At 40.6% G+C, this 26,121-nt stretch overlaps 1 long non-coding RNA gene across 13 annotated transcripts in view; it reads left to right on the top strand.

Moving 5' to 3' along the window:
- Window positions 1–22,455, top strand: part of LOC119156513 — a 99,836-nt gene extending 77,381 nt beyond the window's left edge. For 8 of the 13 annotated variants that reach the window (XR_005107167.1, XR_005107163.1, XR_005107165.1 and 5 more), the window contains one exon: window positions 7,422–22,455. This is a non-coding gene — a long non-coding RNA (uncharacterized LOC119156513). The remainder of the gene's footprint in view (window positions 1–7,421) is intronic. The other 5 variants (XR_005107173.1, XR_005107170.1, XR_005107172.1 and 2 more) reach the window with 5 other exon arrangements.
- The last annotated feature ends 3,666 nt before the right edge of the window (window positions 22,456–26,121 follow it).

Raw genomic sequence — 26,121 nt, 5'->3', positions numbered from 1 at the left:
TTTTTCAAGAATGATGAGCAAGCATCTCCAGTTAGATGAAGCCGAGAAGTCTTGCCGTTAGACACCCACTTAGGAGCCACAGGACTCGGCTTGTTTCCAGTGCAGAACAGATTTTTTCTATTATCTTTGAGCCCCAGCTTCCCCATTCAGGACTTTAGTGAAGTTCAAATGATTCATATTTCCTAAATTGATTTCTCTCTTCCTCCTGTAACCATTCTGGCTGACTAAGTTTGTTCTTCTTCTCTTGCAACAATTAGATCTAAATAAGAGTCAACCTGGAAGAAATCAGTGGCACAGGATGTGCTAGCTTTTACTGAGACAATACTCCCAAGTGCATAAATTTAAAGAATTAGAGTTTAATTGTGGTGTTACGGCACTGTCCACATGCAAGGTCAAGTCCGCCCTTCTCAGCTGACACGAATCTGTTCTGCATAGAAAAGCTGGGGACATGGCAGACAACTGCTGTGATGGTATCCATTTTCCTCTTGGGTAGGGGTCTGTAAAGCTCCTGGAAAGGAACGACTAACATGCTCTCCTCAGGAGGAGACTGCAGCATATACTACAGCAGCTTTCCAAGGATCAACCCATGCAAACAAAAGAACTCATGAGTCAAATACCGTGGGCCTCTAGACCCCTCACTGGTTCCCAGGAAAGTTGATTACTGACATCCATAGTGATGAGAACCTCCTTTGCATTCCTCCTGGCACATCTACTGAAGGATATGATTCAGCCATAGCCTCTTATTGTAGACAGGATGGCATTTCTTAGCTTTCACAATAACCAGACATTAATACATAGATGACTGTACCAGAGCAGCTCTTTTGGTTTTTTGAATGGCAGTGATAACATTTGGCACATACCTCACATTTCCAACAAAAAGCCCTCCTTGCATTACCCCAGAACAAGAGTACAGCATGTCCTTCCCCTTCCTCCTGATGTGCCCGTTTCCCACCACACTGTGCAGTGCAGGCGCTTGCAGGGACTCTGGGTACTGCCAGGGAGCAGTACTTCTGCAAGAGGCTGTTGGCACTGTATGTTAATCCCTCCACATCAGCAGACCTGGGCTGGTGACAGAACAGATGAAGGAATAAGTGGGCCCAGAGTCAGCAGACACGCAGTGCAACCGCTGAAGATGTCTGCTTTCAGCAGCTGTGGCTGCCTCTCTTCAGGAACCAAAAATCCTGTCTGGTAGTGGACATCTTAAGTTACCACACAGAAGAATAAAAAACCCCAGACATCAGTCACCCACCCAAGTCTTTGGGATGGAAAAATCTCAGAAATCTAGATGAGATGGGCACGGCCTGTCTCCTGCCTGGAATACCTGGGAGTGCTTGTTGGTAGCATGCCTGATCATGTACTGCTGGTTGGACGTGGGGCCAAGGCTACAGCCGTTCACCTGCCAGTGGCGTGATCCCTGTCCCTCCTTCTGGCTGCGGGAGAAGCAGGTGACGCCTGGGTGGGACAACTGCCAGGCATTAGGAAAGACCACTTGGGCCTATGGTTCATTTCCCAGGCAAGGCATAGCTTGTTTCCAGGTGTGAAGCGCTGACTGCAGCCAGCGTGTCCACCGCTGGGCTGCGGCTGTTCACACCAGTACGCTACAGCCCTTCACAGCGGCGTGGGACCACCGACGGGGACTGTGACAGCCAGTGGAGCAAATATGGTGAACAGCACCAAACCTTCTGGAGAAGAGCAATTTTGGTACAATGTTGATCACCCGTGCTTCGGTCTCTTTGCAGCGAGGTAACGTGGGCAGGCAGAGCAGCGTTCGTGTATGGATTGTGCAGGTCAGTTTCGTATGCCGCAGCTGAAGCCATAAAATGAGGAAAGAGACCCACAACGCAGTCACAGAGCTGAAAAGGCAAGTTCAGACCCTGCCACAGCTTTGACTCATAATATGACACACTCCATACATTTCAAGTTGCAGAACTTATTTTGTATTTCAGCTTTATGAATGATAGACAGTGTTCTTGCCACATTTCCTCTATCAGTTTTATTAACTTTCCATCAGAGTAAATTAAACCCCTAATTTTGCTGCCTTTCCTTGCTTGTAAGTGGGTGACAAGGTCAGCTTCAGAGAGGCCTTTGTGAAAAGGAGGGTGGTAATAGCTGTGAAGTGCCCTGTCTGGTGAAGTCTCAAATGAAGGACAGGATGGCTATGCGAAGCATTATAAAGTCTTCGAAAATTAAGGTAATAACAAGGCAGGCCTGTACTTTTGCTAGTGTGTGAGATTCAGAATCGCTACTGCTGAGCGGCATTTCCATGCCAGGAACCTGCACCAGCTGCTATGGCCACAGATCAGTGCTTCAGTTGATACCAAAGTATGGGTTGTGCTCCAGTTCTTGGACTCCCTCACCTCTGTATCACCAGGATTTCTTCAACACAGTCATTAACAGCTCACACATACCTGCCACACCTTCCAGCACACACCTCTGCATTCCTCACCCTGCTCCAGAACATGCCTGCTTCATGGACTTGCACTCCCAGAGCTCACATTCACTGTCTCTCTTACTCATGTGGGATCAAGTAGCACTATGAAGTGCTGCTAAGTTGTGGTCGTGATGAATTTAGCCCTGTCCTTGCAAAACGGATGAAGAGCAGACTATTCTGTAATCTAATCACTACTTTTTTGAAGTATTTTTCAACTTACATAAAGAAAATAAGTACTGGAAATACTTGATCTGTAGTGACAATCTCTGGACCTTACTACACATGTAACACCAGCTAAAGACCATCACTTGATGCATTTTTGATGCAAGTTTTCCTATCTGTGACCGGAACTCGCAAGATTTCTCCCTGCTTTTTCTCAGCTTATAAAGCTTTCCCTGCCATCTCTTACATTTACCAAGTCTCCAGTTCCCAAGTGCTGTGGGTATTTCCAGCTCTCAGGGTTTCTGTGACAGAGACAGCTCTGTCTTCCAGGGGATGCAGTACCTGGTAGCTTCAAAGGAGCAAGCTGGGGGTCACAGCACCTGACTCTGGAGGGTACCTTGGCCCTGGACATTGGCACAGGCCAGCCAAAAAATGATCCCACCTTCCTCTCTACTTGCTGTTCTTCTTACATGGCGCAGCAAATCAGAACAACTCCTATTGTTGCCAGATTTGCAGTCTAGGAAAAAAAATATCAAGCTCCTCATTTCCATGCAGCGAGTGGGAACCAGCAGTGGTTGGCAACTTCTATCCTTGGCCAAGGGCAAAGGAAATGGTGAAATCTCACTCCTTTGAAACATAAATCTCTGTGCTTGTTACCTGGGCAAGGGAGAAAGATCAGAGTCCTTGAATAATATTAAAACACTCAACTTAGGCTGATTTAATTTCCCATTTTTCTGCTCTAGTCTCAAAGTTTATGCCTTGAATTTTAGTTTAATCCTTTATTTTTAAGGTTTACCTGGCATCAACTGTTTCTCAAACTATTCATTCTGTCCATTAGACTTAACTAGCTGTTTACCTAACACGTTACCTGATTATAAATAAAATGATATTCTGTTCTGGAAAAAAAAAATTTAAGAAGTGATATCTCAAGAAGAGTTTGTTAGATCTTTACGGTAGAGAAGGTGTCCCTGGGCTCTGGGTGGGGAAGATGTCTCACCGATTACCCTCGGGTTTTTCCAGTCACCTTTCTGCACATGCAGGTCCTGCTGACCATTACATGTGAGGGTCATGACAAGTTAAGGTATATATTTTGAGAACTTGTTTATGGTAAGTAAGACATTGATGACAGATTCACTTCAAGCCATTTGCAAAAGAGCTTCATTTAGGAGGGATACCCAGGAAGAGGGATGGAGACACACACAGGAGTCAGAGTCTGTTGGGGCAGAGAAGCCCCTGTTGTTGTCTACGTGAAGGTTTGCAGTCCTGCTGCAGGGCAGGTGCTATGCATGCCTTCCCGAGCGAGGAATGACCTGGTGGTGGGAAAGGGCTTTTCTCTGGGACTGATCCCAACCCACGCCTGCTTTGAGGCTGTGGATTTCTTGTGTTGGTTCACTGCAATACTGTTCTGATGCAGGATACTGACACACCTTGAGATGTGATATCACTTGTCTGATTACAGCAGAAACTTCTGACCACACACCAGTGCAAGGCTTGCCTGCCTTCTCAGTTTTATTTTCTACTCTGAGTTTTGCAGCCTTAAATCCATGCGATGTTGGCATACACAGAGCTGCACTTTAAAAGTGGCCAGTCTGTTTTCATTGAAAAAAAATCCCTCCTTCTGGTATTTTTGCTAGCATTGGTCCCCAGAACACAATCCCCAACACAGGGAACATGTTCCCCACTGATGTGCCAGACAAAAGTTCATGGCTTTGTCTTATTGAAAATGAAGCCTTGATTATTCATGCAGTTCCCAATGAGTCACTCCACACCCTTAAATTATTTCTGACAGATGTAAAATGCCTTCTGCTGAATTCCTACTCCAAAGAGCCTTTTGCATGACTGGCTTATCAGTGAATGCGAGCAGACTCATGGTTTACAGTGCTTCTTCATCATCATGGCATGTGTAATACTAAACATGATGACTAGGGAAACCAGACCCACCTATTTTTCTGCCATAGCCTCACAGCTTCCAAAATCTCCCAGCAGCCCCACAAGAAGCTTTCATGCAGGGCAAGTAATACAGGAGACCCTATATTACCCCGTGGATCTCAACACAGCTTGAAGCTTGAATGAAACAAAATTAATTGGTGTGGGTATATGAATTCACTTGCAGGGATGATACAGAGACCGAAGTACTAACCTGAAGGCTTGTTTTTGTCACTTTTGGAGACCAGACATGTTCAGGTGTGAGCTAAAGCTCAGCTCTGCTCCCTCAGCCTGCAGTGCTGACCTTACTTCCTTTAAGCTGGAAGTGCACTCTACTGTGTTTACACACACACACAGTTGGTACACATCACTCGATACACAGTCAGGAGACACGTAACTTTTCCTCCGCTGCCTGCAAAAGATGGGTGTAGGCTGTTTCCCAAAGGCTCTATGGCTTCTTCCTGAAATGAAGGGTCCCCAGGCTGGCCTGAGGATTTTCACAGATTTGCTTTCTCCCACAAAGAAAAGCTCTTTTAGGTGCTCCAGCATTGAGAGGACCTTCTCCAAACAAGAACCTCCTCCAAAGCAAGAAGGCAGTTGCAGGAGGGATGCCTTGAGGAGTACCAACAGCTTGGAGCTTCCCCTGTGACCCAGTGCTGCTTGCGGGTGTCGCAGGAACATACCCACAGTAATTCAACTGCTAACTCTGAGATAATGCTAATACTGCCAAGGTTTAGTGTGGTCAGATGTAATTGTTGTCCTGTACACTACACTGCGTGTGTCTCACAAGAAATAGTGTGGTTTCTTACAAGAGGGAGCTCTGCTGAGCAGCTGAGCACACACTGTCGGGACAGACCATGTAGAAATCCCTGTTGTCTTACCTGTGGTTACTGAAAGGGGCTGATGAACTTTCAGTGGCAGCTGCAGGCATTTCAGTGACATTCCCTAGCAGACGACCAGGTCTGGCACTATATGAGGCTGAAGACATTGTCTCTGCAATATGAGAGTGTGGGATTCCACATTTTTCTTCTGTGGAAATCTCTTTCACTGCAAAACTGATTAACAGCACCCGAAACCATATTAAGCAGTCATTTTAGCAATTCCAAAATCTATTACTGATCTGGCTAAGTAAAACAAAACCTAAACAGCAAATGCATTATGAGACCTTACAACTGTGAATTTCTTACTTCCAGTGGTGACACTCCCCCCTTCTTTTTCTTCACAGATGGTCATGATGATACATTTTTGTTCAATAATTAATCATTTTTGTGTCAGGTTTTACTTGTTTCAGGGACTTAAATTGAGTGTCTCATTCAAGGAAATCTGTAACTGAGATACAAATCTGCATCTGGGCATCTGTGAAAGACTTCAGGATACGGTTTTAAGCATGTATTCTACTACCTAAAAGGCATCTACACAGGATGTTAGTAGAGGCTGATAAGTCATCTGTCTGTCTTGTCAGTAGACCCACTGGGTTCTGACAGCTGAATAGAGGCTATTAATTAAAACTGCCAAATTATGTCAGACTTTTGCCATACTCCCTAGATAATTCAGTCTTGCCATTTCAAGCAGCGTCAGTGGGAACATGACCAAACCATTTAATTTCCCCCCTAAATCCATGCCTCTCTTTCTAAGAAAGAGAACTTACTCCCACAGTAATAATCCTTTGCATTTTGGGGGGAAACAGTGTAACTCAGTGCTGCATTAAGGGGTGCCCAGGTTTGCTCAACTCCTTGGGAGAGCGGCCCCAGGCAGCCAGCCTGGGAGCAGCTGCACAAAGGTTCTGGTATTAACTCCCCACCCTCGTGAAGGTTACAGAGGATAACACCACAAGTTTTGCAGGAATAAAGAGCCTTTTTCTTGCTTTTCTAAGGAGGATCTATGCTAGAATAAGCAAACAAAAATTGGACCTGATTTCACACCCCTCTGCTCCCACAGCTATCCTCACTGAAGTCAGTAACTCTTCTCCTGTGGACATACAACATGGTGTAATGACTCTTAGCTATTCATTCTTAAAGGAGAAGTGTTATTTTTGCATGTAACTGTGACCTACTTTTTAATTTTGCTATATATACAAATTGACTCTTTGTGGCACATCTATGAATCCTTTCAAATGCATGTGATGCAGAGCAAAGGATCGCACCTTAGAGGCATATTATAGAAAATGCCAGTTTTGTTTATTTTACATGTTTGTAATTGTCTCTGGCTGTATTATCATTGATCATTTTCCACAGTGGCTTTCACAGTAATGTTGGTTTGTCTGGATATTCAACATTGCTAAAAAGCACTTGAAATGTCAAATGCAAGAACAGTTGTTTGTCTTCTCTTGCTATTGCAGCCTAATACAGATTTGAACCATGAGCCATCTTGTTACAGCTTCTGAAATCAAAGTAAAGCTAGATAATTTGTAGCATAGCGCAAACATATGCTGTAAGGATTCAGAAGTATCTTTCATGAATCCATAGTGTGCAAATGGATAGATCTTACAATGTTTTCTCATTGTTTCAAAGGCATTGGAAAACAAAATTGTTTGGGTTGAGAGATTGTTTTGGGATAATAACCTGTAGTTGTAACAGACAGGTCTTTTATTATGCTGCTTACTTTCTAAATTATCCTCATCAGAGCTTTTCCTTAATTATCTCTGCTCTTCTCTGCTCCCCAGACTTCTCTAGTCATCAGGGACTGAACTGGGTTCATAACTAGATTCTTAGTGAAATACAAAAGCTCTATTGCTGGAGCAGAAACATCTTTTCCTTGCCTGTAGCTACACCATAGTAATTTTATAGATTTTATTTTTCTGCAAGAGATTATTTTATTTATTGTAGCTGAAGTAATACTAATAAATAATTTCTATTTAAGCACAACCTGTACATATTATAATTCTGTTCATTTGCTTGTAAAGCTTTTCACCCAGCCTCGCTGGAGGAAGGAAACTGAATTAAAGAAAATCCGGAATAAGAGATTGTTTCAACTGCAAATGAGTGTTTGGCGGCCACACCATCATCAAGCTGTAGCAACCCATGCTGAGACAGACTGTTCCACCCAAGCCGAGCCCCAGCTGGGAGCACACAGCCCTTCTGCAAGATCAGCTCAGACAAGTGGCGCTTCACCACTGTTCACTCGTGCAGAAGGTAGTGCAACAAAACTGACTCTCCCATGTGCCTCCCCTGCTTTGTCCGATCCTGGGACATCCTCTGTGCACCAGTAGCAGGTACCTCTCTCTGGCACATTCTGGATGGAAGCTCTCTCTGCACATCAGAATTAATATAATCAATTATATTAATTAATAGGATTACTCAGAGATTGCAACCTTCTCATATAGTGTAAGTGATCACCATCAAGGAGACTATGCCTAAATGCCCCTGTGCTAAATGCTATTGAAGGTATCCTTTGAGCACACTAGGAACCTCAGCACCCTTCCCTCAACTACGTATGCTGAAGGCAACTAGAGTTAGGCAAGCTAAAGTCACGTAAATTCTACCTTTTACATCCAGTTTATGCTGCCCGAGCACCCAGTTCTACAGGAGAAGACAAGGATGTATAGTTAGAGGTTGATACCAGCTTTTCACTGTTCTAGATTGTGATAGCAATTATTATGTGTGGATGGCTCGTGCCTCCCATGCATTGCTCAGAGGTGGATCCTCTTCAGAACCTATTCCCTGCCCAAACAGAACAAAGGCTGTATCATCTTCGTCAGGGGTAACCTCTGTTCAACTGGGGTGCCACAGATTTGCCTCTGGGGCCAACCTGAGCTGCAGTAGAGCAGGGAGAAGGCTGGTTTCAGGTAAGACTGAACATTCAGTTTGCACACTCATGAAGTTGTTGCCTGCAGACCTCCACGAGGAAGTCACACCAGGAGTGAATGCGTTCCAAAGGGCATTCACACGGCACATTCACGGTGGGGCTCACATGGCTGCACGGAGGCAGCTAGGGGGGCAGGTAGCTGGTGTCTTGGATGTTCCAGAGGATCTTCCCACAGCTCACCTGCATTCAGGTGGCAGTCTCTAGAGACTCCACTGCCCATCACACTTTTTCCTCTGAGGTGTCCTCTGCAGTAACTAATGCAGTAGCCAAGTTTTCTCTTCTTGGTTCTTTCTCATGGGCCTGCCCAGGGAATGAGGGACTCTGAGCCACCTTTGGGCCACCTCATGTCAGGGTCAGCCTACCCAAGGAGCTTGCTTTTACTCTTGATGCAATGGCAGCATCTTGTAAGACCGCTTGCACTTAATTTCTGCACTGCATGACACAGTGTAAGGGCTAAGTGTAATGTTGAATTACAAAGTGGTGTGGATAAAAGCATCTGCCAGCCTCTGCACATATATGAGGTCAGTGGGTTTACATTCCTTCAGGTCAGAAAACAGAACAAGCGTGATCTCATCACCGTGCCAGTTTCTCCACATTACAAAGTCACCGCAAGATGTGACGACACATTGTTCATGCTCTGGGAGGATGGAACTGAGGCCTTGTCTGCACTGCTTGCAAGAACAAACTGGAAAGAAGAAACATGCAGAAGCAATCTCCAGGTAAGAAAGTAGCAGAGAACAAGCACACTGGTCCTCCCACAGCATGAAACAGCTGAGCTCACAGTATATATCTCCAAAAAACCATATATGCCTGGTCTTTACTATATTTTTACCATAGTCATTCATAGTCCTTAGTAAAACCATACCGTATTTGTGAAGGACTACAAGATCTTAGCGGCCACATTTGCTTGGTGTTTGCCCAAATACCAAGTCTACCACTTTAAAGTGATCTATATGATCTAGTGTCCAGCCCTAATGATCAGTAAGAGAGAGGAAAGCAGGATAGAGGGAGGCAGCTATGTGAAACCTCCACAGAGGAATCCTACTTTTCCACTCCTCATTTGTTATCCTATGTGGTAATGTATTAATTCTTTAACTAAACTCTTTTGATTATTTTTATACCCCTTACTGATGTCACTCTGAATATTACTGTTATACTTATAAATATACAATCCCCTTTCCGAAGAAATTTGAGCCATCCAGCTAACATGCCCTATGACTTTGAAATCAGTACAGTAAATTCATCAACAGGATTCAAAATAAAATTAAGCTTTGGATGAAAGCTATACTACATATGCCTAAAGCTTATAGATTTGTTCTGGTCCAAGGTAACAGCTAAGTACATGTCCCCAAAATGAGTATCATTCTGATATGTTTCCTATGTTTCTTAGACAGAACTAGACAATTTTAGAGGCATACATACGTGTGTGAAACAAAGTTGTGGTTATAAAGGCATGTCCCGGGTTAAGGAAACATTGTTTCATGCAGAGGTTTACATTAAGGGTGGGAATTGCTCTGAACTGGTATGGGTAAAGCATTTTAAATTTTGTAAATTTTTTAAACTTTAAGTTTAAATTTTAAATAAGGCCTTTGAATTTTATTCACTTTGGCAATATCCAACAGACCAGACTCCATCTTGCACACCTTTGCTCTCTGTAAGTGAGCTTGCTGCCACGTAATCTGTCTAGAGTGGAAAAAGCCCCTCACCTACCTCTGAGTCTGGCCAGGGTATATCCAGCTCTGACGGGCAGCAGACTGGCAAGCTGGTGCTGGCACAGAGCTTGTCCCTGGCAGCAGATTCTGCTCTGTGTGCCTGTATGGACAGCCACACTGTAACAGATGATGGAGAATTTTTTCTGCTTGCAAGCACCCTGTAAGGCCACCATACACACGGGTCTGTCGAGGACAAGGGTAGGCAACAGACGAGAGGGGCTGTAACACTGGCACTGTCAGGACTGAGTTGTCCTGTTCACTGGAATAAAAAGCCACAGGGCTGATATCTTAACGGCCTGGATGGTCTTATCCTAGAAACAGGAATGCATCCATTCTCCTCCAATTTAATACAAAAACATTGGTCTCTCCTTAAGCACACCACGCACAGAAGTTGAAGTTAATGTTAGTGAATGGTGAACATACCTCTGACACCCATTTGGATCCTGTTTCATTGGAAAAGGATTGTCTTCATAGAGACTACCACTGATTACATGTTCCGGACCTATTATTCATGCTCAAATACAAAGTTTCCTTCTTCTTTTTTTTTCAAATGCTATGAAACTTCAATGTATTTGCTACCTTTGGGCCCAGCCCTGTAAATCTTGCTCCTATGAATAAGCCCTATTCATGAACATTCTCGTGTGATGGAAAAAGCTTTTCTGGAATAATTTTTTGCAAGTACTAGTGAAAAGCTAAGCTAGATAGTACCTAGATAAGTGATGAACACATGATAATCAGTTTTTTGTATTTATGGCCAGACCCTAACACCCACAAAATTACCATACATATTGAGTAACAAAAACATGAAGTCAATTCTGAAGACCTACTTCAATAATGCTGTTATTCTTTTCAATGCATAAAACTTCAGTAGGGCTCTGGGAATTAGCAACATAAAAATAATGATGATGGTGATGAATTTAAAATGCTTTCCAAACAAGACATTGAGGAAGTCTTTAGAGAAGCCTTATGGTGAACTTGATAAATCTTTTCACAGTTTTTAATTCTGAGTATTAGTTATTTCATCATCTACATTGCTTACTTAGTGACCGCTACAGGCTATTGAATAAACTGTCATGGCAATATACAGCTTTTGCCATAGGCCAGGATCACAAAACTACATGTGGATCATTTGTCATCCTGAATTTGCGCATGCTGTTGTTATTTTATAACTGCAGATCTCAATATGATTAATGCTGGATATTCATCAACTTTGTTTCGAAAATGGAGTAACTGTGATGTAATGAGGTGAAGAAATTCACTTGATATCATTGAATGAGTTATCATCCATACAAGGATTAGAACACATTTCCTTATTCTGCGTGCCATTTGTAATCCACTGCACAAGGATGCCAAATCCACTTCTTATTGCCATTCACCATGTTTCAACAGACTAGGGCATCAAAGGACTAGGTGTTAAATCTTCCCTTTTCACGTTTTTGGGGTTTGTTTGGATTTTTTTTCTCCCCCTCAGAAACTCTGTTACGACAAAAAAGGGGACTTTAGCAGCTGAAAACGCCCACGATGTGCACAGTTTCACCGTATAGTTCCTCTCACAGGTCTACCTCTCCATTCCCTCACTCCATCCTCCTGAAGAACCATGAGACCAACCCAGCATTAAGGCCTGCGGTGACACTGCTGTGACAGGTTTTTGCAGTTCTTGACCCTCACAGGAGTGTAGCAGACAGCCAACACAGCTGCAATACAAGGCATTTCTCTGGCTACAGACCTATGAGGAGCCATAGACTCCAGTTTGTTCTATGTGATTTTACCATCGCCACTGTTGCTCTTGCCACCACCACAGCCCCCACAGACGGAGCAATGCCTGGTATTATTTTTCTGATTTGTGTCTAGGGACATCAGAAATGGGAAAAAATTGGCTGACTGCAGTGGCACAAAGTAAGGCCCTTGGTTGAGATTTGCTGAGAAAAGGCTACCCTGTCTGCTGACAACAGTGAGAATGTAGCATGAACCTCCTTGGAGTGAGCGAGATTTCTGTTCTAGGGGCACAGTGCCTTGCTGCCAGGGCATGCTGGGGGCTCGCTTCCAGCCTGCTGCCCACAGGACCCCAGGGCCTCCCAGCAGAGCTTCTTGCGAGGCAGTTGGTCCCCAGCCTGCACCGTTGACAGGCTTCTTCCCTTCCAGGTACAGGATTTTGCATTTGTCCTTGTTGAATTTCATAACAGCCATGGTTCCAGCCTCAATATTTCTGAGTGGCAGCTCTGCGCATTTTTTCCAGTGGTAATAGTTTAAATTGTGGCTTATTGCAATGGGAACCCTTAAGCACAAAGACGATGCCTTGTTTCAAGGGTGACTTTGCTTGAGTAAGGACTGTTGTTATTTATCATGGCTTCTTAGGAGCTGAAATTCAGATTCTCAAAAAGATACAGATTCAAGACAAGGATCATATTTATGCAGAGGTGATTTCACATACAGAAGTGTGGGTTCTCATAGTCCTTTAAAGCTTCAGGATGCCACTGAGGAGAATAAAATAAGAATATACACAGCCACAATAGTTTTATGAGGTTTCCTTTCTTGGGCCTTTTTTGGGGTGGGTAATCAAATCTTTGGTGGGCAGTTGGCATATGGTTAAAAAAGCTGTGGTGGAAAATGTAAATGTAGGAAATTGAAGCAAAATTCAATAATCCAATAATTCTCATGGATATCCACTGTGTACTTGTCAGGTCGTTTGTGTTACCAGAAGTCAATTTTTACAGTCAGATTCTACACAATTTTTGTATTACTTCCACTTGATAGTGCAATTCTTCCAGATAGATACCAGCACAATTAAGGTTTGTCTTGCATTATGTTTAGTGAATTCGGAAGCCAAGTTGACATCAAATATCTTTGCCTCTATTGTTTTCTTCTAAGCACCTATGCAATGCACTATTGTAAATTTTTAAAAAACTTTAATTTTTTACTCACGAAATTTATTAGGAAAGTGATTTCTGAATTACTCTTTTCTTTTTGTTGTATAGCCTGTGAAAATAAGCTCATAAAACTCTAACACATCTTTAATTTCCATGCCTTCCAAGATAATTCTGATAATTTTTCTTCGCAACACAGCATGGAAGAGACTGCGGACAAGTGCTTTCAAGTTTACTTATTATCAGAGCTGTGATGTGAGCTTGTAATTCAGGTTCTGTGCCTGGGAAAACCTGTAGAATGCTCATCTCTGCCCCCTGCACCCACCCAGATGTGGTATCAGATTCTGATCGCTTCAATCATTACAACTTTTTGTTATTCTTTGAATTAGCATAGTGTCTAGATAGATTTCTTACAGACCAGAATGTTACTGTGCTGTATGTTTCTCAGCTTTTTCTGCTACGTATTTGTGGATCCCCGAAACGGCTTAATTTACCATGTGTTATTTCCTTTAAACATAAGTTCAAAATGAAGGAAGAAGGATTGTCCTGCACTCATGATCTACCATAAGCGCTCTTGTCATAAAACTTTTTCTTTTACAGTTGAGTGGGTTAGTGCCAGTAACTACTGATGAGAGGAATTCATCCAGGCTAGAATGAGAGCCAGCAGGGACTGTGAGGGTTTCCATTTTAGTATTTCAGCAGGACGAGGCTGAAAGGTATTAAGTCTAATGATTTACAAAGCAAAAACAGGGTTACAGGGTTCCTATCTGCTTGCAACTGAGTATGAGTCATGGAAGGAAGTAATAGACGTTACAGATTCTACAGGGTAAAGTCACACAAACTTGTCACTTGGGGTTTCTTTGTGCATAACGCAAGTCCCTGTCAGGTTCCTGTTACTGACTTTATTTCATGTCTCATGGCTTGTCTTTTTCGAGTACTGGCCAAGGCAAAATCATAGAATGGTTTGGGTTGAAAGGGGCCTTAAAGATCATCTAGTTCTAACCCAGATCTAACTGCTGCTTTCAGTTATGCTGACATGACCCAAATGTACATTCTTATGTAAAACCTCTAGCAATCTGCTAGGAAGACCAAAGACATGGGCTTGCAGTTCTCAAAGCGCTGTGCTCGAGACTCATGACCAAGCACTAGACCGCCAGCTCTGGGAAGCCACTGCAGCTCTGTGGAAGTCAGCAGCACCGACTGTCCACGTAGACTTCTTCACCATGAACCTAGCAAATTTCCTCCTGCTGCCACACATGCAAAGGGTGGAACAGGAATGAGAAAGCAAGTGCAATAGGGAAAGATACAAGTGGACAATGTGGGAGAGAACTGAAAGCATCTCCCTTCCCCTTGCACAACTTCATCTCCAGCTTTCCAAGTTTCTGCTCTGCATCACCTCTGTTACAAGCAGAACCTCATTTCCCTTGTTGTCTGAGAACACACAAAGAAGTATAGACTCAAAAATCCTTTAGTAATTTAACACTCAAAATCACTTTCCCCCCCATAATGCTACATGGTGTCAATGCCTCTGCAAAAATGCAACTGCGGAAAGAACAGACTACTGCAACATGTATTATACAATGCACATACATGATCAAGACAGTTTACACAATGCACTGTTTAGTGTTCACAGGAGTAGGCAGGAGATCAACAAATCCTAGATATTAATTTTACTTCGGGCACTAAATTGGTCTGCAGCTTTGAGTGAATCATTTACAATTCAAGTTTCAGTTTTATTAACTGAAAAAATTGGGAGATATTATTTGTAAGCCTTGTAGAACTTCCAGGAAATTCCCCTGAAATCCACCTGTTTAATTACATTTCAACAGAGGCTGAAATGTCTCTGCATACCGAAGCAGCACTAAAGAAACAGACTGTACCTGATACAGAAGATAGGGCATATTTCTTTTAACAGTTGGCTGTATGATGATGGTGCTGGTGGCCTGGTTCTGTGAAGTACACTGGAAGAAAAGTGGGTATTTTCTTAGGTATCGAGCTACTGACTAAGAAATTTGAATATGTCCGCATTCTTGAACAGAGTAATTTCAAATACATTATTATGTGTATACTGTCATGCTAATCAGAACAGCATGCCTGCATGCAAATTTTAACTTCAAAATAGATGTGAACCCCCTTTCTGCTACTTGCGTGTACATTGGTATCGCTTAACCTTCACATTCTTACAGAGCTCACCAGGAACTTTACCACAGGCTAAATCTATCGTACTATATATTTACTTACCATTAGAAAAGTCTTTTACCACAAGAGTAAATACTGATCTGTTCACACAGGTTAACTGTGATATTGGTCTACATAGAATAAAAACACAGTTTCACTGCACTGTTGTTCCGTATTTCAGCATCATACTCCCACTTCATCTTTGTCTCCTCCTGTTCATTCTGACCTCTGTGTACTCGTAAAGACCTTGATGATAAGACAGTCTTCCAACCAGAGCAGAGTATGACTGGACAGAGTAACCCTTAGCATCACCCTGGGAAAAAAACTCTCATTCGCTGAAGCACAATATAGCCAATGAGACCAAGAATTACACCCTGTGTTTCCTTCACTGAAGGGAACTGCTTGCCATAGTCGCCCTCAGCCAGGGTAGAAGAGAGCAGGAGCATGCCTGTCATCTCCATGTCATTGCTGGCAATGAGACCCCCCCCATGCTGAAACAGCACAAGGGCCACCCACACTCTGACAGTAACGTTTTCTCATAACCTACATCCCTTCCTTCATTGAAAATTCACATCATGAAAAATACAGGTCAAATTTGTGCTGACCTAGAATAGGGTTAATTCAATGAAAACTTCCATTTATAGTTCACATCTTGTGCTGAGCTTGTATTGCATTGGTTTACACATACCGGCATTCAATGAGCGTATCTAAATAGTAAGGACTATTGGGTGAGAGCCATGCAACTTGCAGGCGAACTTTCCCGTCGAGGTGTTTGAGATCCGGGGGACCACTGCAGACCTTCTTTAAGAATTTTGTTTGATCCACTGTATAGCATTGTGCAACCTGAAGTTCTGTAACAGAGAACAATATTGATCTCACTTATCATCTCTGCCCTTTTGTTACTGGCACCAGATGAGAAGAAAACAAAAATCAGCTCCAAGATAATTAGGTGGAGAAATGTCCTAAAACTTAAAAAAAACAGGGGGGTCTTTGATCTAGACAGTGCCTGATTCATAGTAAGTTAGTAATCGTCTGAGTGCCTCACTGAGGGGGAAAAAGTAAGAAACTGAATGGCTTTTATACAGTTGTCATAATGCAAACCAAAGGTGTTAATGCTGAAAGACTAGGAAAATCAGAAAAAACTTTTCTCTTTTCCTTCAGCTGATCTTCTCTTTGTATGACACTATCATCTAAAAATTGTGTGTGACAATGCTGAAAAAAAGCTAAGACCTCCTATACTAGAGACCACAATAGCACTGCTTATAAGCTGAATTAGTCATAACGTGCATTACTATGTGCTGTTGAAGTGTGTTTTCTGTAGAACATGAGTATCAGCCAGTACAAGCAAGTACTATTGTCCAAGGAGGGAAATCTGCGTCGCTCATGGTATTTTGTAATCAAACCTTGTCTACTGCTTAAGTAGAGCAGATGATTTTTTTTTCCATTTTCAAACATTATGTTAAAACTGAAAAAGAAAGCAAATGAAAAATACAGGTCAAATTTGTGCTGACCTAGAATAGGGTTAATTCAAGTGGTAGAGTAACTCCAAAAGCATTTTAGAGCCATTCTTACGGGAACCACACTTGCATGAGTTTAAATTGTTACTGTCTCTAAAGAGGAAAGAAGAAAAGGTGAAAAAAAAAGGGGGGGCGGGTTGAACAGACAAGTGTAAGATTTACTATTTCAGAGAGGAATAGTCCATATATTTTCACAGCGCAAATCTCCTTGGAGATATTGAATAATATGTTGCATAATAATTGCCAAGTATCTCATTTTATTAGAGTGGCCCATTCTCAAATGAATGCATATTATCTTTACAGGTTTGTGACCAGAATGTGGAAGTAAAAGAAGATCTTGCGGTTTACTTCAGTTAGAGGGGGATTCACCTCTATATTTTTTACTATTTTTCCAAACCATGTTTGGTTTTAATATAAACGCATCGGACACTTTTTTTAGTATTTGGAAGAGTATTAAAAGAACCAGTCATAACAATTTAATGCCTGAAACTTTCAGGCAGCATTCAGAATGATATTGAATCTCTTTGTCATCTCCTGCCAAAACCAAACCATAGCACAATGCCATAGTGTGGGAAAGGCAGTACAAATCCATTATCTTCACTGCAGTTCCAGCAACTGTTATTACATATGTTATGTTTGAAAGCTCTGGTTGTGTATTCATCTCATTTTCAAATCCAATTAAAAACTTCTTGAGAATTCCACAGGCTTTGTCGCCAGTTCAGGTTTAAGTTAAATCATCAGCAGTGCCTGCACTTAACTAGCATTTTACATGAAACTACGCACCACAGGGTGCAATGCGTTTAGAAACTGCTTCTTTATGTTAACAGACATTGCTAAAACTTGCTAAATGCTTGCTGACACCTATTTTCAAAGTGGATTTTGATGGGAGTTCTGCGTGGACAAGGATTTCAAGCTTGATGCCTGCATTTCATGTATGCCTGCTAGTATTAATTTGTCACCCAACTCTGCGCATTTTTAGTGGAGAGCCATACAACTTCAAGACTTCGTTCCACATACTTGCACTGTTCAGTACATTTATCCACTAATAAGGAAGTAATAATGTTGCTTCTAATTCCATCACTAACTAAACAACCATATAAGAACTGCACTTTATGATATCCCAGAACTACCTTTTCTTGGTATAATATATCAATATTTTTTGGTATAATATATCAATAAATGTATTTGTTTTTTCTAAGCAAAATTTGTTTGTTTTTTATAGCTTTGTATGTCGTGTTACAGCAAAACAGCAGCTTCCTCTTTTGAAAAGGACAGCTATTAATTTTCTTATGTGTCAATATAGAATGGTTAATAATAAAATGGCCTAGCCCTTAACTTTATTTATTACAGCAAGGCAGCCGCTGCGGAAAAATATGCTCAGTGATGAATATTTAACAAGCCAGAAACCATATTTTGTTTTGCATGTCCTCAGCACATTACTATTTACTTTCTGCAACCATTAACATAAGGTAAATGCCATTGATATAAATAGGATGTAGAATTAACAGCTGTACATGAGACTCACTGCATGATTAAATAAAGCCTTGTTAAGCAGAAGGGGAAACAGTAGTTGCTTGTTAGAGTAAATGAAAAGCAAATGGCTGCCTTTTTGCAATAGAACAGCATGGTCTGACACTAACAAGCTCTGAAGGTGAGTTCATGGGTTTTGTATTAGGATTCCTCTCATCAGTGGGGAACAAATATTTATTTCTGACAAAAATTGTCTCTATTCTCTTGTATAATGTACTTGCTGATGATCACTAAAGCCAGTGTAAAATGGACTCATGTCTTGTTGAAACCAGCTACAGAAGACAGCCAGTTACCAGTTTTCCAGCTAGCACTTTATACAGAAATCTGTTTTAGAACTACTGTATGTGCTAATGGGTGGGGAAGCAGAGAGAGTGCTAAATTAGAGGACTAGTGGTAGTATAAAGGTGAAATACTGTTTTCTTATGGGATACTTGACAGTGCTGTACAAGGCAGTGCTTTTCTGCCCACCCTTTGACTGAGGTCCTGATAAGAGCCTGTTTCAAGCTCTCTCTGTGACCTTCCAGTTGAGTTGAGATTCACAGCTACGATTTTAGGAATGGCAACAGGTAACAGAAATAGGTTTTTTTACTGCATTTACACAGCATTAGGAACAACAGCAGTGGCAGTAACAGCAGGGTAGGTGTGTCAAGAATGGGAAGACTCCCCAAGCCCCTCAAGTGCAACTTACCCGGACCTGTACATTCAAGAAGCCTTGCTGTTTGCGTAAGAACAACACACGGAGTGCTGGATCCATGCCAGTTACACTAACCTCCTGTTTCTGATACTGCTGCTTTCTTTACTTTTTCTGACATTGCAAGGGCATTTGGTCAGCTGCAGTACTGGGAGACGGGACTTGGGTGTCTGGGTGTGCATTGCACAGGTCAGCACCACTAACAGTAACGCTACCACAAGACTTCCCTTGGGGTAAAGCCCAGGACCTAACTGCTGTTTCTGTTTTCTATCTACTGCATATATATCTATATCATATCTATACATATATATATATCAATCATATAGATATATGCATGTATATCCTTCCATACTTAAATTTCACTGCTCTGATGTCATGTTTGCTGCAGAGCAATGCTATCATTGTGCAACCCATCTACTAGTTCACTTCGGATGCTGTCAAATTTATTCAGACATCAGCAAGAGTGTGACTGTGGTTGAAAAAAAACCAGCCACCACCCCTCTCTTTCTGTAAGAAGGAGTCACTGAGTCCTGACTACTCCCTGCAGAGACTACAGCTCCTCTTCTTGGAGACCACTTTGTATCGATAGCCTTTAATGATTTTCAGATGTTTTAACAGAATATAAGCCCCTGAAGAAAAATACTCTATGGTCTTAACTTGAAAAATTCACAAGCTAATTTTTATCTATACGGAATGACTTATTTGTAGTGCAACTCAGAAAAAAAAAAATCATCCTTCAAATGAAAGTATATCACTGCTTTTGCAATGTATTACTAACGAGTTTCCATACTATTTAACACCTTCAGGACAATTCCACTGATGAGACTCCTAATGCAGAATCTGTTAGGGCTTGCCACAAAAGAGGTAATTATTATGGAAGTCCTAGTTGTGATTTTTTTAAAGTATTGTGATATTTTTCATTTAACCCAGAAGTAATTTTGTACCGCTTCCATCCTTTTACTCCAACAAGCTTCAGGATAGTCATTTCCGCAAATGTTCTGTTTTCTCATTTTCCCAAGACAGATCTCTGAAAGTGTTTTGAATTTGTACACATGGATATATATACTGAGATCACTTCTTCAGCATTAATGATGAAGGACAACAAATTGTGCCTGTTCTTTTAACCAATTTTATAATGGAAGTGTTCCATTATAAAATAATAACAATACAAAATGCAGATCATCATACATAACTATTGCTTCTCTACTTCTAACACTTTTGGGTTTGCTGAGTAATTTCTCCATTTCACTGACAATTCTATTTCAGTGGAACTACTTACCTAACTTCAAAAACAAAATTAGCAGCAGAAAACCTGAGACTTATGTAAACAGAATTCAGGTTCATATTTGCCACACCATTTTTGTGTCTGACAGCACAAGCATTTCAGTATGTGCAAAGTTACAGGCTTTTATAGTGCCTGTACAGTCTGATGAGAAAAGCAGGAATTCGCCACAGAAGTACTACTTTTTCTATGTATTTTGTATACAGCTTCCATTTGGACCCAGATTATCCATCAATCCACTATCCACTACAAAACCAGTATTTGTGCTTTTGTAGCAAAGTTGCAGCTATTGCAGAATGTAAGTTTTATGCAGCATGTTTATGCAAAAACAGGCCAGGGAACCAGTTTTGGCTAATCTGTATCCCACGTGATATGGTAGCAATAGATCTGTCAAAAATTACTCAGAACCTAAATATGTAGAAGCTCCCACACACCTTTATTTAGCTAGCTCTAATCTTTGATCTTGAACGCATGCTTAACCAGTAAAAAGGGGAAGAAAAGGCATTGCATGTGTTGAAGTGAAATGTGAGGGGCAGAGATACTGGTTCACCTTTGAACCCGAGTATCTTACATACTTGAACCAAATGAATGTTGTCTCAGCTAGCTGGAGAGCACAGACATCACCATTCCAAACAATCAGGACTCCCTGGAAAATCTATTTAAATAGGCCATCTAAATATTATAGAGTTGCATTTGCTTTAATGTCTACTCTGTAGCTGCTCTCTCATCTTAGAAATAGATGATTTTTTTATGCCGCACTTCCTCTTACTCCTATCCTACAAGTATTACATGAGACCTGCATGTTAGGAGCTCAGCAGTGCAGGCTGATCTATAACCATAGATCAAGTCATGCCACAGGTTATTTAAGGTATGACTAGCTATCTGAAATTTGTGTACATTCCCTTTTTGCTTAGACGACATCCAGTGTTAATTGAAACAATGAATGCCCTGCCATTACTCATGCTTTTAACACTGAGAGATAATTGATATAGCTGGTAAGAAAACCTGAATAATTGTTCGTGCACAAAGTAACGTGATTACTTACTGTTCAAAGAAGAGTTATTCAAGAAAACAAGCAACTTAGATTCCAGGAAATCCAGCGATGAATTATTGAGATGTCCCATTAAAATACACTCATGTCAAACAGAAAGATTTAAGACATAAAAAGTCTGTTGAAGAAATGTGGATTTTCTCCACAATTGATATTAGTCTTTACTCGACATTTTTAAATATATGAGAGAATATGCTGCTGAACTCCACATAAGATATCTGAAACCATTCACATTGCTTTTTTAACTAGGTAAAATGCAACCTGATCTGGATTGTACTTGATCATATGGCTGGAATGCTGAAAATACTGTAATCTATTTATATATCAAATTGAAGAATTTTTGTGTGTTTAAATTTCATTGCAATCTAGTGTATTAACTAAATATCAAGTTTACAATCTGTTTCATTTTCAAACCGAAAAAGAAAAGCCAGACCAACCTGACTTATTTATCCTAAAGCCAGGATTTATTTCCTGGCTTTAAAATACAGACCAAACCTAGGTCTGCTCTGTGCCTTCCCTAAAAGTGGTGTTCCTGCAGCAATAATTCACTGCTAGTGCCAACACATGGTACTTTCCTTATAATGCCTTCAAAATACATACTTTTTTTTCAGCATCAAGAATGTACTACAATTCCAAACTGGATCTGCAGCTCAGATTTTCCTTATCCTTTTCTTATTTCTGCCACTAAACCACAAATTATTCGAAATAAAGCAGACAACAAGGCTAAGAGTAACTATGTAAATGAGAACAGCCAAATCAAACAGATGAAAACCACACAGGGGCTTATACAGCCCAGAAGTAATTGACAATAACTAGTCTATTAACCTCAGACTCCCCTAGTGAACCAGCACTCTTCAGGCAACTGTTCCATATAATGCTGTAATTTCCCTAAATTATTTACATAATTCTTTAGAGGGTCTTTGACAAGTCATGCTAAAGAGAGGAAAGGTCCTGCCCCAGACTGCTTCTAGTCAAACAGCACAATCAGGTGCAGCACAAGATAGTATAGAAGTAAAGGTACCCATCAAGGAGAAGAGTGTATTACACTAAAGACCTGTCTGTTGATCAGTACAAATGTGCATCTTGGATTTTAACATAGCTCAGTTAAGTAAAACACAGCTCCCACTGACATTTAATGGGTTTTGCCATTGCCTTGAAAGGGGTCAGGATCGGGCTAGCAAAAACTGGTGAGATCTCGTAACATGTATTAATTTCTATTTGCACTTTAAATGTGTTTCCATATGTGTTACAGTTTCCATTTGTTCTCAGTTGTTGGACATATTAAATTTTTTTCACTGGTTGTTGCATTTAATGCCTATTATTGTCCATATAGAAGACAATGAACACTGGAAAGACATAAAAGAGCAATTTTGTTAGGGTCAGGAAAGAGGAAATTTCCATGCTTTTTGTCACATGAGACTTTAAGAAGAGCCTAAAGCTAAATACTGCAGCTACTATTCGCTGGTTCTCTTGATAGTTAGTGGCCTTTATAAATGCAAAAATCCTACTTACACATTCAAGTAACTCATTTGCCCTTTTCTATGCCCTTCTTCCCTCCAGCAGTCTCTAACCTGGAATTTGTCTTCAGGTCTTGCAGTCAACATCCTGCAGCCTGAAATTCAAAAGAACTTGAAATTCGAATTACCATTGCATCTCAGTCTGGTTTGAGATCATTTGTGGTAATTTAGATGTGTTTTAAAAACAACAAGAATTTGGATAAATGTCTTACTGACTAGCACCACTACTTTAATAAAATGGAAATTGTACAGTTTACAGTGGAGGAAAGGAATTTCTGATATTATTTTGTTTATTTTAAAATTTAAGATGTTAATACAGGATCTTGATACAAGAGTCATCTGAAGGGGAGTGCACTCTTAAAATACCAAATTGGTAAACCTCAATTCAGATACATGAAAGTTGAATTTTTAGTAACTCCTAAATCCCTGTTCAGATTTGAGAAGAACCTAGTGAGAAATTAATTGCTTATCACTTGTCCATTATTGTGCCAGCATGTTACTATTTCTATGACAGTATCACATAGCCTGACCAAAATGTAGCGCTCAGTACTCAACACAAAAAGAGGCAGGCAGAGCCCTGGAGACTTCTATGTATCCACAGTCAAGGCAGACTGATAGATGGGAGAGAAAAAAGGCACAAAGAAGGAAAAATAACTTGTACAAGGCCACACTGCAGATAAATACCAATTTAGGAGTAAGACTGAAGTTAAAATACTAATCCCCTGAACTTTTCCTACAGAAATCCACACAAACAGTTTCAATCTGGACTCCGATACTTGGGTAAATGCCCTATCTATTAGATCACGCTGCTTCCCCAGGCTAGTTTTTAATCTCCAACAATAATCACCTAATGTTATTAAAGGCTAAGAAATTTGAACCCATGAACTCTAGATACCAATAAATAGTCCAACTCCCTTTGATAATTCATACAGCTTTCTTTTTAAAAACATTGTATTTTTAATGTTATCATTAGGGATTTTCAAAATTTTGAATTTCCGTAGACAGCTATTAATATACAACTTTATACACAAAAGCATACATCTCTAGATGTGGGCATGTGTGTGCCTGTGCAAACTCCGTTTAGGGTTTTTAATGTACAGCTTTTATCCTTGTCTGAATGATACACAGATTTAAGCGATGATTAAGTGGGAAGGACCACCTTTTGGCTATTTAAAATCATATAAACAAACAAACAGAACATTTTAGTACCATTTTCACTGGATACTTGCAGGCAGCCAGTGTTTTAGTTTTTATAGCTTACACTCTAGAGGAGCTTCTTTTTTGTCTTCTGTCATCTGTGATAGCATATCTGCGCTCTCAGCCTCTGAGGCTGAGGTTTTGTAAAAGATCCATGTCTTTTGCATGACTGGCACGTGATTTTAAAGGCCATAATATGTAAATGCCACCTACAAACAGTAGTACCACAAGTGTGGAAATCCACTTACAGCTTTCATCGCTACTTGAAAGTCTGTCAGGGGATCCTCCTAGTGAAATATGTAATGGTAGAAGGTGATGGAGTGTGGAAGAATGACACAAAATTCTCTGTCACACAGCATAGGAGCACTGAAAAGGAGCCTGCTGCCTTCACCACTGCCTGCTAAATCTGTCCTTGCCAGATCCTGAAAAAACAGGAACACGCACGCACAGACAGAAACCACGAGAGTCCCATGCAGCTGACACTCACAGAAACTCAAACTGGAGTCCTGTGAGAATTGAACTAACTGTGGCAGGTGTTTTTCTCGAAGGCAAAAAAGGAATATATACATGCTTGACACAATAAAAATATTGGTATGTTGGTGCCTGACATACTAGAATGTTGTTCAGCACTAAGTCAACCTTCCAAAAACATTATCAGTGTAATGTTGCCAAGGCCATTGTGTGGATTATTTGTCTGTATCTTGGCTAACCTGGCTGTGGGCTATAGCAATTTTTATACTTGACTTTTCAGAAACCTTTCTGGTTTGTTAGTTTATATTGTTCATTCTTGTTCCTCATCCTTTCCCTATTTTACTTTTTATTAATTTCCCTTTCTCCTTTGCTAGACCACACTAAATGTCAGCCAAATAGCCCATTCCTCATTACATTTTATATTACATTAAAATATACATATATACACAGTTCGCATATGGAGGGTTTAGCAAACAACTTTGAATCTGGGATTTAAAATTTTATAATTTCAAATGTTAATTTATTCTGAACAACAACAGTGACAAATTAATGGATTCTAAAATAGCATCTTTGCTATTTTAAATTTCACCACTTACCAAAATTAGGCGACCATTCTACTAACACATATTTTCATACACTAACATAATATAGTAGTTGTATAAAAATGAAGAGAAAATAACATTTCATTTTGGTTTACTGTAAATTACATTTACAGATGCACAGGAGAAGCATCTCTTCTTACAGCCTAGCAGCTTACCCTTCAACAACCTACTGGTAGCTGTTCAATGTTGAAAAAAGTGTTACCTTATCTGTTATGGGTCTGTATACCTCTATCGTGGGAAAGAACTTCATCCCGCTAATAACGTATCAGTGTCCTTCCTATAATCGTTTTGAAAGATCACTTACAGGGGTAGGTCTAGTATAGTAACTTCTGCCTCTGTTTTTAAGGGTCCTTTGCATGTTTTTAAAATGTCACTTCCTGAGGGAGACTTTTTTTGATTTCACATTTTACTGAGATGAAACGCCACACATAAATCCAACAGCTGATCAATAAGAATCTTCACAACTACCTTATATTGGAAATAAAATGTTAAATATATACAGTTTGGGGGAGATTGTGCCATCTCGCTCATGATAAACAGTTCTCTACAGACTGCCTTATTGACTGAAAAGTATCTGTTGCATTGTCTCACTCTTAACATTCTGCCATTCTGCATCTTTCCACTGATATGCCTATTTATCAATGTGGGGACAGGTTTTTAAAATGTATTCCTGTCCAGAACAGCTTTATTATATGTTGTCCTGAATGTATTGAATTAATATGCCCAAATGCTTCTGTTTGAAAACAAACAAATTTTAAAAATCCATATTAAAAAATATCTCAAATTTTTACTATTTCCTGTAGCTAGTTATTCCTTGCCTTGGTGAAATTTTCCTCAAAGATTATCATCATCATTTATGTAAAATCTGTGCCACATACAATCCCAGCTGGTTCACCTCCCCACAGCTTTTACACTAACTTGAAAAAGACCCAGAACTCCTGCTGACCTCATTAGTGTCTGTGGTATAAACAGTAGTGCTGTATAATATATTGCATTATTGTACATCTTCAGCCATATGAAGCTGAAGCCATCATTCAGCCAATTTCCCTTGGCTATTTAATCCACTGTGGTCATGACTGATTTAAAAACTCCCAGACACATCCACATGCTGCCTGTTAAAATGAAACTTGAAGTTGCCAAAGCAGCATCGCCCTCTCAGCTCAAGTACAGAGTTCCGTTCTTTTAT

Source organism: Falco rusticolus, chromosome 13 (genome assembly GCF_015220075.1).
Source record: "Falco rusticolus isolate bFalRus1 chromosome 13, bFalRus1.pri, whole genome shotgun sequence".
In the NCBI taxonomy this organism is placed as follows: Eukaryota; Metazoa; Chordata; class Aves; order Falconiformes; family Falconidae; genus Falco; species Falco rusticolus.
The sequence above is the reverse complement of the archived record's forward strand: the minus strand, read 5'-3'. Positions and strand labels throughout refer to the sequence as shown.